This window comes from Molothrus aeneus, chromosome 12 (genome assembly GCF_037042795.1).
Source record: "Molothrus aeneus isolate 106 chromosome 12, BPBGC_Maene_1.0, whole genome shotgun sequence".
Taxonomy (NCBI): Eukaryota; Metazoa; Chordata; class Aves; order Passeriformes; family Icteridae; genus Molothrus; species Molothrus aeneus.
The window spans coordinates 3,558,119-3,572,307 of record NC_089657.1 but is presented as its reverse complement, the minus strand read 5'-3'; positions in this window follow the sequence as shown (position 1 = coordinate 3,572,307).

The following is a 14,189-nucleotide window of genomic DNA, read 5'->3' as shown; positions in this document are numbered from 1 at the left end:
GCTTCAACCTCACAGCAAAGATCTTAATCCTAAATGTGCACCCTACATTTAATGAAATCTGATTTAAATTCCCTAATTACACACCCCATAGCACATGGCTTCAAACTGGGAGTGGGGGGAAGAAAGTCCTGAGTGATGGTTCTGAGGCTGCCCTGGATCCCTGGAAATGTCCAGGGCCAGGTTGGACACTGGGGCCTGGAGCAGCCTGGGACAGTGGGAGGTGTCCCTGCCCTGGCAGGGGTGGGATGGGCTTTAGGATCCTCCCCAACCCAAGTTATTCTGTGACTCTCTGATCCTGTGTTTGTGTACAGCCAAATGGAGTGTTCCGCTTGAAGGAAACGTGAGGTTAAACCACCATGTGCTTGATAGTGTTTGTTGGTGGATTTCCTATAAAAAATTATGTGGGACCAGAATAGAAAGTGAAGAATTTATTCTTCAGAGTACAAGCTCAAAATCAGCACTTAGTTCTGCTCTTGATACTTAAAAGAAAAAAGTTAAAAAATTATTTCCTTATGGTATCCAGGGTTCTCTGTTGGCCTTGATTTTTAAACCTCAGGGAATACTTGAAAGCTTGCCCTAGGGAGAGCTTTCTAATACAGCATGGATTTGGGGTTGTAGAGACTGGATTTAGATTTAAAATGTTCAAAAAATCTTTGCGTGAATGGAGCAGAAGTTTTTGGATTTCAGGGTTGATTTATGGGCAGCAACTTTCGCTGAGAGACCATGCAAGGGCATTGCTCCCAGTGGGAGAGGTTTGCTGTAGGACAAATCAATCCTGGAATCCTTTTGCCTGGAATCCTGGTGTGTCCCAAATGGAGCTGGGGACAGCACAGCCCATGGACCTCTGGGGCTGTCCTTGCCTGCAGCTCCTTGCCAGCAAAGCTTTGGGAAGGGATTATTGCTGCTCTTTGCATTGCTGACCAGCTCCAGGACTGATGGGGTTTCTTTTGAAAATCCTTTGGGATCCACTGTGGACTCCCACAAAGTCAACTTTTTTTTTTTTAATACAAAAATTGTGTTCTGGAGGTTTCCAAGGCTGGGGCACCTCTGCAGCACCAAGTATTGTTTTTAAACATTTCAGCAGGAAATACTCATATCTGGAACAGTAAATTGGAATTGTGTTTCAGTTGATGCCTGGTCTGGGGGATGCAGGAAACGGGCTAAAATAATCTGCTTCAGGCTGTGAGTTGTTTTGTGTGTGTGCTGTCCTTTGGTCAAGCAGTTCACAGAAGTTGCATCGTGACTATCCTGGGTCTGGTACAAAAAAATCAAGCTTTTATTTTTAGCCTCTTTGTTAATTGTATGTGAGGGGGAAATAACCAGCCCCGGGCAAAAGCCTGATAGAGTCTTGGTTCTGTGAGTTTTCCGTTGCAATAGTTAAGTGGCAACACAGTGATTTATTATAAATAAATAGATTTTTTTGCTAGAATGGATGCCTTTTATTGACTGCAACTGTACAGAACACCCTTCTGCATTCCTTTGACATTTTTCATGCATACAGTGCACTTCTAGGAAGAGTTTAAAGGTTATTTGTATCTCTGTCTGTCTCAGTGAGACCAGAGTTACAGATTAGTGGCATCCCTCCATTAGCAATGGGAGGCCCATGTTGTGTAACTTGTAAACTCTTGTTAATCAACTTTTCATCCTCATTCACCTCATGGACTTCTTGAAGTAGTTCTGTAATCCTGTGGGAAGCAAAATACAGGGTGTAAAAAGGGTTGAAGAGAAAGCAGAGCTGTGTGGGCCAGCAGCACGATGGATGTGCTGGGACAACACAGAGAGGACAGCGAGCCCAGCACGGCCTGGCCTGTTCTGGCAGGGAGGTCACACAGCTCAGCAAGTCCATGAGAGAGCGGGAGGATGAGGGTTCCTTGGATAGGTGAGAAAACTCCTGTGCAAGCTCGTTCCCATGCCAGGAAACCCGGGCTGGGGAGCTGCTCTGGCTCGGGACAGAGCACGAGGGGAAACTCGAGACACTGCGGGAGCGAGGTGATGGAGAGCGGCATTGCCTGGGGATGGAGAGTGGCATTGCCTGGGGATGGAGAGTGGCATTGCCTGGGGATGGAGAGTGGCATTGCCTGGGGATGGAGAGCGGCATTCCATGGGGATGGAGAGCGGCATTGCCTGGGGATGGAGAGCAGCATTCCCTGGGGATGGAGAGCGGCATTGCCTGGGGATGGAGAGCAGCATTCCCTGGGGATGGAGAGCGGCATTGCCTGGGGATGGAGAGCGGCATTGCCTGGGGATGGAGAGTGGCATTCCATGGGGATGGAGAGTGGCATTGCCTGGGGATGGAGAGCGGCATTGCCTGGGGATGGAGAGCGGCATTCCATGGGGATGGAGAGTGGCATTGCCTGGGGATGGAGAGCGGCATTTCCCGGTGATGGAGCAGGGCATTCCCCAGTGATGGAGAGCGGCATTCCCCGGTGATGGAGAGCGGCATTCCCCGGGGATGGAGAGCAGCATTTCCCGGTGATGGAGAGTGGCATTTCCCGGTGATGGAGCGGGGCATTCCCCGGTGATGGAGAGCGGCATTCCCTGGGGATGGAGCGGGGCATTTCCCGGTGATGGAGAGCGGCATTTCCCGGTGATGGACGAGTCCCGCTGCTGCCGGAGCTCAGGGCTCTGTTGGGTTCAACATTTCGTGTGCCAAGGGCAGGAAGGGCCGGGACAGGGACAGGGACTGAGAAAGGACAGGGACAGGGACAGGGACAGGGACAGGGACAGGGACAGGACGGGATGCGCGGCCGGCAGAGGCCGCCTCGGGAACGTGGGATGTGTTGGGACATCCCAGGAGCTGCCCCAGCAGGGCTGCCACAGATCCCTGTCCCAAAAACAAACCCAGGAAGGTCAGGCAACCTTCCACATTACAGAAACCAGGGCCTCCTTTATAATTTTAAATCTAGCCCCTTTAAAGTTCCCAGCTTTACAAACTTTCCTCTCAAACTTCCCCCCTGGTTTCGGTGGGAGCTGAGCCGCTCCTGTGTTACTGCCGTGGCTCCAGGAGATGGAGCTTTAGAACAGACAAACATCACACCGAGGGAAAACGGGCACGGAGATGCTCCAGGAGCAGCAGCCTCAGACATGGGAGGTGCAAGAAATATTTTTTTTTGCTTTTCTCCTGCCCTGATTTGGAAGGATGTTAAGGAGATGCTTTGTTCTCCGTCCCTGAATGACTCTCATGTGGGAGACAGACTCTCCCGCGGCACTTGGCGTCACTTATCTCCCTGGGAATCTCAGCTAGGAGGGACAGTCCCTGCCACAGGGGCCTCTCTCAGGCAGTTTCCACAGCCAGGATCTTGCCTTTGGATGTTCTGCTGCTGGGGAGTCCCCATAAATCAGCCCCTGGTCGGTGACTGCTGCACTCCTCAATTTATTCCAGGGGTGATTCATGTAAATTCCCCAATAATTTGGGGAGCAGGAGGTTGGCACGTGTTTCCCTTGACAAGGTGACTGGGCTAGAGGGTGATGCCCAAACTTGCTCTGTTCTTTGTTTTCCTGGGCCAAAGAGATAACTTTTGATGCTGTTGAGTTAGGGACAGAAAGAAGACTCCAGTCTTCAGGTGGATCAGAAGGTAAAAGTGTTTAATAAAGTAGCAGGTCTTTTTATAATGTGACTTGCTAAGGTGATACTTGATTAAAGTAGAAACATCTCACACTATTAGTAAACTATGAATAACACCCTCTAGAGAGCTATATCTATAAACAACAGGTACAGAAAAAGAAATAATTGTTTAAATTCTTCAGTCTAAGTTTCTTACAGCTTCTACACAGCTTCCCAGGATTTTCCTGGGAGAGCTATGTCTCTCTCTGTTTAGAAGATATGTAATTACTACAAACTTTGGCTCTTCTCTTGTACAAGGAATAAAGTTATGTGGAAAAACATAATTCTATTATTATTAGGCCCTTCTCTCTTTGTGTAATTTAGAACACACAATAAAAATTCACTTTACACAGAAAAAGAAGTGCCTCATACTCCTGGTGCTGTTGGACTCTCAGAACAGATCTGTGTGTCTCAGAGTCTCGCTAGCTTCTTTCTACTCCTGGTCTTTTGATTATTTATTCCTTTCTGCATTCTCTTTGACTTGTGGAGGAGCTGTGTGCCCTGCACCAAAGGCCTCCTCCTCAGATCTCCCTGTGTTTGCTAAAACACCCCACAGGAAATACAGGTCTTGACTGTGTGATCCTGAAGGGGGTTGTTCTCCGAGCACAGGGGCTTGGCTTTATCAGGGCATTACTGCAGAGCTCTCTGGGGTCTCTTGCAGAACCCTCACCAGGTTTTCCTCAGTCAGGGAGCATGCCTGAGGCACAGAGAGGTGCCTTGTGTGTCTGTGTGTGACTATGGAGAGGTGGGACCTTTTGGAGATGACTTACTCTAAATAACCAGCTTCTAAACACAAACATTTTCTTCCCAATCATTTGAAGTGCTTACAGTGGGAATTTCACCTTTATGTAGTTTTAAATTCTTACAGCATTTTAAAATAATAACAGGAACTTCCAATTTAGGAACTTTATGGATCTGGCAGTGCAGGGCCCTGCCTGTGGCCATGGTGGAGGGGGAATTTTCACTTGTGTGTGTCTGATGTTTCCCTGGAGAGCTGCAGCTCAACTCCAAACACAGCTCAGCTGCACTTCTGCTGCAGGGATCTCTGCCTGGAGAGAATCTTGCACTGGGGCAGAGGTGCCAGCGAATTCCCCTCCCTCCAGCAGGCTGCTGTGCTCTGGGTGCCTCTGGAGGGGCTCTCCCCTTCCCTAAATAACTCCCCCGGGGTTTTCGGGCCAGGCTGAGCTGGGCAGGGCAGGGCAGATGTTCAGAGCAGCTGTGCTGGGGGAACTCTGGGGGTGATCCATGGGGGTCAGCCCTGGGATCTTTGATCAGGCAAAGCCACTTGCAGACAGGCTTGGCAGGAATGCAGAATTCAGCCTGACAATGCAGAATTAAGCCTGACTATAAAAGCGGCTTTTGAAACTTTCTCTTCCTCGCAAGTTTCTTTAACTGGAGTTCCAAATCTTGGCACATTTCAAGGCTTGTGATTTCTTCCATAAGTCATGGAGAGGGAATGTTTTATACAACTGCATTTGAAAGAGAGGCATAATTTTATGTTGGAGTCTGATGCTTTGAAAGTATTTATGTGATGGGGAACTTGTCAGCTGTGGCTGCACAGCCTCCCTTTGACTGGCTGCTTGTTAAAAGCACCACCCCAGAGCCAGTGGTTGCACTCTGGACAGGCTTGTGCACATCTGGTGTGTTTTAAGCTTGTGGGAAGACTGGACAGCTTTTTTATTTTTTTTTTTTTTTAATCATCATTGTTTAAGTTTAAGCTAAGACAATCTTTGTAGAAGTGTAACAAAAAATTATAATGCAGGAGAAAGGTAAAACAGAGAAAAGGAGAAACTGGAGGTGGATGAGAGTGGGTGAGAAAAGGTAGAGGGAGAGGGAACATTCTGTGGCAGAGTGGGAATCCAGATCTTTTACTTGTGAGTACAGAAGGCTTTTCTTCCCAGAGCTCAAAGCATGAAATAGTGTTTAACATTACCCTGTCCTTAGCCATCAGGTGGCTGTTCAAAGGATCTGAGTGTGTCTGTGTGGGCTTTGCTAATCTAAATCTACTGCAAAAGGATGGAGGAGCTGGTTAACTTCTTGTGTGAAAGGTTATTCTGCAGCTGAAATTGCTTTAGGTGGCTCAGCTGTATTTTGTCAATAAAATGTGCCATCAATGGAGGAATTGGCAGTAAAGCTGCTCCTGTGAGCTTGTAAATGGGAAGCACGTTTGAAGGGCAGCAACAGAATGTTTGGGAGATGTAGCTGGCAATTGTATCATCACCAAGGCTGCCTTTTTTTTTGGATTCAGAATTTCAGTGTGTTTAATTGCACTGGGCTGATATGATTTACAGCCTGGACGTGACTCCTTCCTCTCCTCTGTAAAGGAGGCTGTAAAGTGAACTGTGTGCTGTGCACGAGTTCAGTGAAGGGCAGGGGAGAGGGCACTGCCAAAGAATTCATGGGTGTGCTGGGAATAGACCCTGTCCCATCCCTGTGGGCACAGTGGGTGTGTGGGGTGCTCAGGGCACTTGCCATTGAGTCCTTTTGCATTTGGGGCACATGAGATGGGAGGGAAGGTCCTGCCAGGCAGTGAACTCCTCACACACTTCAGCAAGTTTAAGTGTTGATTTCTATTTCCAACGTGACCACATGGGCCAGGCTGTTCCTTAGTGCAGCTCCTCCTCCTGAAAACACAATTAATTAGTCTTGATAATAATGCTGGAGGCTGATGCCTTGTGCTTTTCCTCCTAATTTTAAGAGCAAGAAATGATGGTCTTGACAATAAGAGTGTCCTTCTTGATTCTGAGGCAGATTTATGTGACCTAATGTGAACTAATTTTTATTGAACTTTTTTATATGAACTTAAATATTTTTAATTTTTATAATTAAATTAATTAATTAATTAATTCAATTAATTAACCATTAAATTAATTTTATAATTAAATTAATTATTTTATAATTAAATTTTTATACTTTTATTTTTTATACTTTTATTTTTATACTTTTATTTTTTATACTTTTATTTTTTTATACTTTTATTTTTTATATTTTTATTTTATTAACTTTTATATTTTTATATGAACTTTTTATTTGCCCACTTGCTGCTTGTTGTGTTTCTTTGGGCTGTATTGAGTGGCACCTACAGGCTTTTGCTGCACACTTGGTTAATGCAATGAGGTCTGAGCTTCTTTAGGGTTTTCAGGTACTGTGGCAGAACAGGTGAGCTTGAACAGCATTTCAGCAGAACTTATTTGTAAAGGACTTTGCCCAGGAGTTATTAAAGAGCATCAAGCTCTGGTGTGCGTGGAGGGAAATAGCAAAATGTGGTGCCTGGAAGCTTCCAGCTGCTGTGGCCAGCTCCACCAGGGTGTCTGCTGCAATCCATGGGGGCAGCAAGGGTACCCTGCCTGCACTTGGAATCTGGCCCTGAGATCACGCTCCATAACTGATTCTTTAGCAGTGTTTAGGAAATGATGCCATTGGCTGACAGCAGTATGAAATCTGCTGTATCTGGGCTCTGTGAAACCCTCTCATGAGTCAGAGCAGCACTGTGTGTGTGAGTCTGGCACAAAGAAATCCAGGGTCACCCTTGGACACCTCTGCAGAGGGTTCTGAGGCCCCCATCCCACAGGGTGGGTCTGCACTAACAAAAGGGGTTGTTTTGGAGCTTGTTACCATTCAAGGCAAGCTGACAAATGAGCTGAGCTGCCACTCAGGGCACAGGGCCGAGATCCTGTTTTCCCTGGGAATACAGATGTGCCCAGGCTTTGCTGTGGCTGTGGCTCTGTGAATCCTCCCTGCTGGAATACAGTGGTGGGAGAGGGCTGGCTTTGATGGAAATGGAAATATTTGTCTGGGGGTGGAGAGGCTGCTCCACCTCTGGCTTTCTCTGCTCTCCCTGTGCTGAGCAGCAGCAGTTGGGTACTCTCGGACAGAAGATTTGTTGGTTTAGCCTTTTTTCAGCCTTAGCTCGTTATTGAAGAGTCCTGAGCAATGGACATGCTCTGGGATCTGTCATCCCAGCAAGGTGGTTGTGCTCAGTTTGGCATTTTGGAGAGTGCTGTCCTGCCTGATGAGAAAAAGACAGGATTAGGGAGCAGCTGTGTTCCCTCAGTGCAGGGAGGGGAGCAGGGCGTGGGCTTGTGAAAACTGCTGGGGGATCAAGGGTCTGCTTAATACCAGGCAACCTAAAACAAAAATGATGTGTATCCAGACTAGGGAACTGACTCAAGAAATATGGAACTACTAAAACAAATCCTAATTATATCTTTCCACAAACCTCAGGAAATAAACAGGTTTGTTCTTTGCAGCTTATATATATTTTTTTTTATCACACAAGCATTTCATGATTTTTCTTATTACAGCTGAGTGTAGGCTTAAGGAGCAATACAATTCACATATTCAGTTTATATTCATGAAGCACCTAGCAGCCTCAGCCAGAGACCAGGGCTCTTTCAAATGAGATATTGTGCAGGTTTCTAAAGGAACAGTGAAAATCCCTCCTACCACACTCTGCAGTTTATCAGCTTCCTACAGCTTCAGACCCAGGTGGCTTCTGAGGGTTCACTGGAGGCTTAAATCAAATGTGAGGGATGTTATGTGGGAATATCAGTTGAGGAATTAGTTTGATGTCAGCAGTTTTGCCCAACATGGGATGGTTTTCAGCTCTTGCACAAAAGCAGCAGCTGGTTTGGTTCTCTGCTGGCTGCTGGGGAAGGAGGAGGAGCCCTGTGGAGGTGCAAGGAGAGCTTTGGTGGGGAATTTACTCACCCACAGGGTAGGGTGCTTCTGAAGCACTGAGAGGGGTGGGCAGGCTCTCCAAAAATCCACAGGATACCACAGAAGTGCTGATGAAATGGGTGTAGGAGAATTGATATGTTAGCTGTGGGTGAAGCACTAATTATCTGCTGGGGGAGCGTGTCTGGGTGTGTCTGGAGAGCCAAACATTGAATTAGGCTGGATCTGATGGGCCCCTGGACTTTAACTTCTGGATTTATGGTGTTTTGCCTCATTAGATAAAATAAAATTGGAATTTAAAAAAAAGATCCAGAGTCCAGGGTTTTGAGCCTCCTGGGTGAAGGCCCTTGTAGCTCACAGTCAGTAAAAAACAACGCTTACAGCATCCACAAAAGTAGAATTGGGGCAATATCTTGGTTTTGATTGGTGAGTCAGCAGATATTCCAGGCTGGGCTTGCCCAGCTCTGCTGGGTTGTGAGTCTGGGTTAATATTCCTGTGCCAGGCCAGGCAGAGCTGGGTGGGGACAGGGAGGGAGCACAGAGCCTTGGCTGGAGCCCCACTGCCCCTGGCTAAGGGACAAAGCACAGAAATGAATCCATGCCATGTAACAGCGCCATGCTGACCAGTACATTGGATGGTCTCTGTGTATTCCTCTCCCAGAAAATCAGGTCCATGGCAGGACAAGAGTCTTTGTGATCCAGAAAGGGCTTTTTCAGCCAGCTATGCAGGCAGGGCTTGGTGGTTTTCTTTTGGCCTGGGGAAAGATTTAGAAACATGAAATTTGATACTGTGGTGCTCAGGAAATAGATTTCTTTTTTTCTTTTGTTGCTCTCCTAATTATAAAGCCTGGATAAATGTACATTTTGGTATAAATATTACTAACGTTGGCAGTAATAGAAGGTGAGCCTGGCAAATGTATCTATCAAGCCATTTCACAAGGTAATCATTTATGAACATAGTTCTATTAATTTGTTTAGTCAGATGCAGAGAAGCAATAAAAGTGATTGACTAAAAACAATTAAAACAGTAAAAGTAAATTGTTGTGTGCATTAAAACCTGCTGAGCCTGTCAGATGAAAATTGTAGGTTTAAATGTGAAAATTAAAGCTATTGATTTTAACTAGTGTGTATGTAGCTACAGAGTCCTAATTTGTTCTAGTTTCCTTAGCTAAAAGTTGCTGAGACAAGAATAAAGAGAATCCTGAAACTCATTCCCAAAAAGGCATAAGCTCTCAAAAAGACATGTATGATAAATATTTGTCTTGTCTTAGGAAGATGGGAACGTTTTTTGGAAGAGTTATCTTAACTGTCAGTATCTTGACACTGCAGAACTGAATATAAATATTTACCAATAATGTAACTTATTGTACTTCAAAGAAAGTGAGGAATGAGACAGAAGCATGAGAGAAAATATAGCAGTGGTAGAGACCAGATTAGAGGGCTTCTTGCTTAATTTATGTGTGTGACTTTATTGTCGTTTTATTTTTATGCCTAACAGTAAATCTTGCATTCGGTGAACTATTATTTTTTAGTATTCAATTAAAACGGTGGCACAAAGAGAGGCTGCATCCAGACAGGTATTAAGGGATAGGGGTTGGGAATGAGGCTCCAGCCTGTGCCCAGGGCTTCAGGCACTCAGTAAGGGCTGGGCCAGGATTCCACTGAGGCAGGGCTTAAACAACAACTGAAGGTGCTGGCTTGCCAGTCTTTAGCAACAGCTTTGGGTTTGCTGGGTCCCCAGGACGAGGTGAGAGATGAGACTCTGACTCCATGTTCTCAGAAGGCTGATTTATATTTTTATGATATTATATTAAAGAATGCTATACTAAATCTATACTAATTATCTGCTGGGGGAGTGTGTCTAGGTGTCTTTGGAGAGCCAAACATTGAATTAGGCTGGATCTGGTGGGCCCTTGGACTTCAACTTCTGGATTTATGGTGTTAGTAATATTTATATACTTAGTAATATTTTTGTTAGTTATAAATATAGTTAGTAATATTTATATTAGTTAGATATATACATATATTACTATATATATAATCTATATAATATTAGTAATATATACTATATAATATAATATTACTATATATATATTTATATACATATATATAGTTAGTAATATTTATGTTATTTAGTAATATTTATACCATAAAGAAAGAGAAGGATACAGACAGAAAGCTTGACAAGAATGATAATGAAAAACTCGTGACTGACTCCTCAGAGTCCAACACAGCTGATGGTGGTTGGCCATTAAGTAAAACCAATTCACATGGACCCAAACCTGGACTTGTTGGTAAACACTCTCCAGGCCAATTCCAAAGCAGCCAAACACAGGAGAAGCAATGAGATAATTTTTATTTACATTTTTCTCTGAGGCTTCTCAACTTCCCAGGAGAAGATCCTGGGCAAGGGGATTTTTCCAGGAAATATCATGGTGCCAATAGATCACTGTCTTATTTCCTCTTTATATCTCTCTATATATCACCCCTCTAGACTGTACAACGTGTTATTTGATAGTTAGCTACTTTGCTCAATAGACAGAGGTTAAGTCTTGCTTTGAGTAGTGTAAAGCAGGCTTTCCAACAGCCCTGTTGTTTTCTTCCTCTTTTGGAAGCAGACTGAGAGTTTCTGTGACCTACAAACACTGAATCTATCTAGAATAACGTGAGACATGCGGAAAGTTTGGATTTTTCTGCGTGCTTGAGCAGCCCAGAGTTCCCAGGCAGTGTTTGTCTCAGTAGGGGATTTTTGAAATGAAGAATTCAGATCCTGGGGCTGATTCATCTGAGCTGTGTGGCACACCACGAGTTCCTGTGAGCTGCTGCCGCAGATGAACTCCTCTGAGCCTGTCCTTGCAGCAGATAACACAGAGGAGCTTACAGGGAACTTGCAGCCACTGCACAGCCCTCAAGTGGCTCTTCAGGCCTGTCAGAGCACCCAGCTCTGTCACCACACAGCGGGCAGCATGTCAGGGATGGTGACACTGAAATGCCAGCGAGGAAGGAGTGAAATCTGCCTGGCTTTAGGCAGATGTTTGGTGCTTTCTGAGCAGCAGCTCCATCACCTGGTTCAGCAGGAGCACTGGGTGTGTTCAGAGCGTGGTGTCTGAGCCCAGGGTTGGTGCCAAGCACAGCTGCTGCCCTGGGCCCTGTGCAGGGACAGAGCCCCACAGGGCACCCCCAGGCAGATGTAGTAATATTAGTACAGTCTAGAGGGGTGAAATATAAAGAGACATAAAGAGGAAATAAGACAGTGATCTATTGGCACCATGATATTTCCTGGAAAAATCCCCTTGCCCTGGATCTTCTCCTGGGAAGTTGAGAAGCCTCAGAGAAAAATGTAAATAAAAATTATCTCATTGCTTCTCCTGTGTTTGGCTGCTTTGGAATGTGGCCTGGAGAGTGTTTACCAAGAGGTGCATGTTTGGGTCCATGTGAATTGGTTTTACCTAATGACCAACCACCATCAGCTGTGTTGGACTCTGAGGAGTCAGTCACGAGTTTTTCATTATCATTCTTGTTAAACCTTCTGTCTGTATCCTTCTCTTTCTTTATGGTATAAATATTAGTAAATAACATAAATATTACTAGCTATATATAGATATATATAAAAATATAAATATATAAAATATAGTAATATTATATTATATAGTATATATTACTAATATTATACACATAGTGTATATATATATATATATATATATATATATATATATATATATATATATATATATTACTAACTAATATAAATATTACTAACCCTCCCCAGGCTGGCAGGGTCCCCACAGAGGGTGGCCACTGTGGTCACAGGGGTGGCTCTGGGCAGTCACAGGGAAGCTGTCACTGGGGTGTCACTTCTGGGCTCTGCCTCAGCAAAGCTCAGGAGCATCTGCTGAGAGGCTTTGCTGAATCAAGTTCCAGCAAAGAAACTTGTCAGAAGCGTTTTGCCTCTTCCCATGCAACTGTCAGGGTGATCCTAATCCTTCCAGAAACTTCTGTGGGAAGTGTAGTCCTAGTGGTGACTCTCAATTCAAAGAAAGGTTTTTATATTCCAGTTGTGACTCTGAGTTAAGCCACACTCGTTTTTTCTACTTCTGGATTTTAGATTGATACTGTTTTCCTAGAAAACAATAAATAGTTTTCCTAGAAAACAAGAAACCTTTATTTAAAACAGCATTAAGCCTTTGTGTCACGTTGATGCAACAGCCTCTGTCATTTCATGTTTATAAAGGCATTGCCTTCTGCATCTTTATCATCCCTGTCATGACCTCCACCTCTGAAGAATTTTCATCTGAAGCAGAGACTGTGAGGAAGAAGAGGAGCAATGACAGAAAATTAAGCTAAAGCAATTTTCTGGTGGAGCGTGTTCCCTTTGTTTTAAATTCTTGGTAATAGTACAAGTGATGACTGGGAAATGCAGTGTTCAGATAGGAAGGGAAAAAAACCCAGCATCCCCAGGAGCTGAGTGGGTCTCAGTGCTCATCCAACAACTCACAGCTTACTCCTAAAGTAGTTTTACCTCATTTTCCATTAAATAATGGAATGCAGTGCTCAGGCAGTGAGCCTGCTAGACAATGAGGATAAATGTGTGGCCACAGATGGACAATAGCTTTCCCCAGTATGCTAAAACAACAAAGTGAGATACTTAAATTTTATGGCCTTACATATGTAGTCGTTGTCCTGACTGTGCATTTTCATATAAATAATAATTTATTCACACCAATTTTATTTTCACCAGCCCTAAAATTCAATGTGTTTTATGTTTAGCATTATCACAGGAGGAAACTATTCCCTTGAGGGCAGGAACTTAGTGAATTTTCACATAAGCACCACAGCAGCATTTCCTTCCTTGTGGAGACTGCAGCATTCAGCAATTCCAGCCCTCCTGGGAGCTGTAGTGTGGCACCTTTATAGCAAATAATTGGAGTGGTTATGCTCCTGTGTGCTGCTACTGGCAATGCCACCCTGAGCATCTGAGGCAAAGCAGGTGGGGTTCTGAACTCTGCTTTAAGAATAAGAGTGCTCCTTTTCCTATTTATAAGGATGTGACTTGGCCAGGATGAATACACTGAGGTGAAGGTCAGTTTAAAAAGCAAACAGAGCTCACCTGCCTGTTGGCAAAGGGAGAGGGATGTGATGGGGGGAGCTCCTGTGTCAGTTTGTGAGAAACAGGTCAGTGCCCCAGCCCAGGGTGGAAAAAAGATGAATGTGAACTTCTGAACATGAGTGTGAACTTCTGAGGCTCTTCCAAAGGGGAATGTTCCCACTGAGGAACGCAGCAGGTGGGAATAACACTGATTTTTCCCTGGATGGCTTGCTGGAGGCTGGAGAAGATGCATCTCCTGTGGGATATTAGGATTATTTTGACTCTTCTCCACATGAACCATGGGCTGTTCTGTAGGAATTCAGAGTGAATACTCATTGCTGCACTGGCTGTATCTCCACATCTTTGGTAACACAGATTCTGGCATGAATTCAGTTTGGTACTGAAAGCTTGGCTCATCTGAGGAGATGATGAGGTTTTGAGGCACCAAATTTTGTGATTTTAAGCATTGCAGAAATTCCTGTCTGGAATTGTGACTCCTGCTAGTATTGAAGCTGAGATGCAGTTGGAGGTGCTCATAGTCCTGAGTCACCTTCCTATCCAGAAAATTTCCGAATTGGAAGCTTAGTTCCAGTTAAGAAATTGGAACCCCCTCTCCAGATTTAGCCTCTATGTTGTGGTGGGATGAACAGGAACTTTTTGTAGAAGTGACTTTATTCCTAAGACTCTTAATGCACCACAATGGTTTAAAATGTCAAGTTGAAATACCACTTACTAATTGTATTTTCAATTAGGATTCAATAACCTGTTACTTTAGGTATTAGAGAAACTCAGTTTTAGTTCTTTTTTCCCCATGTATTGATA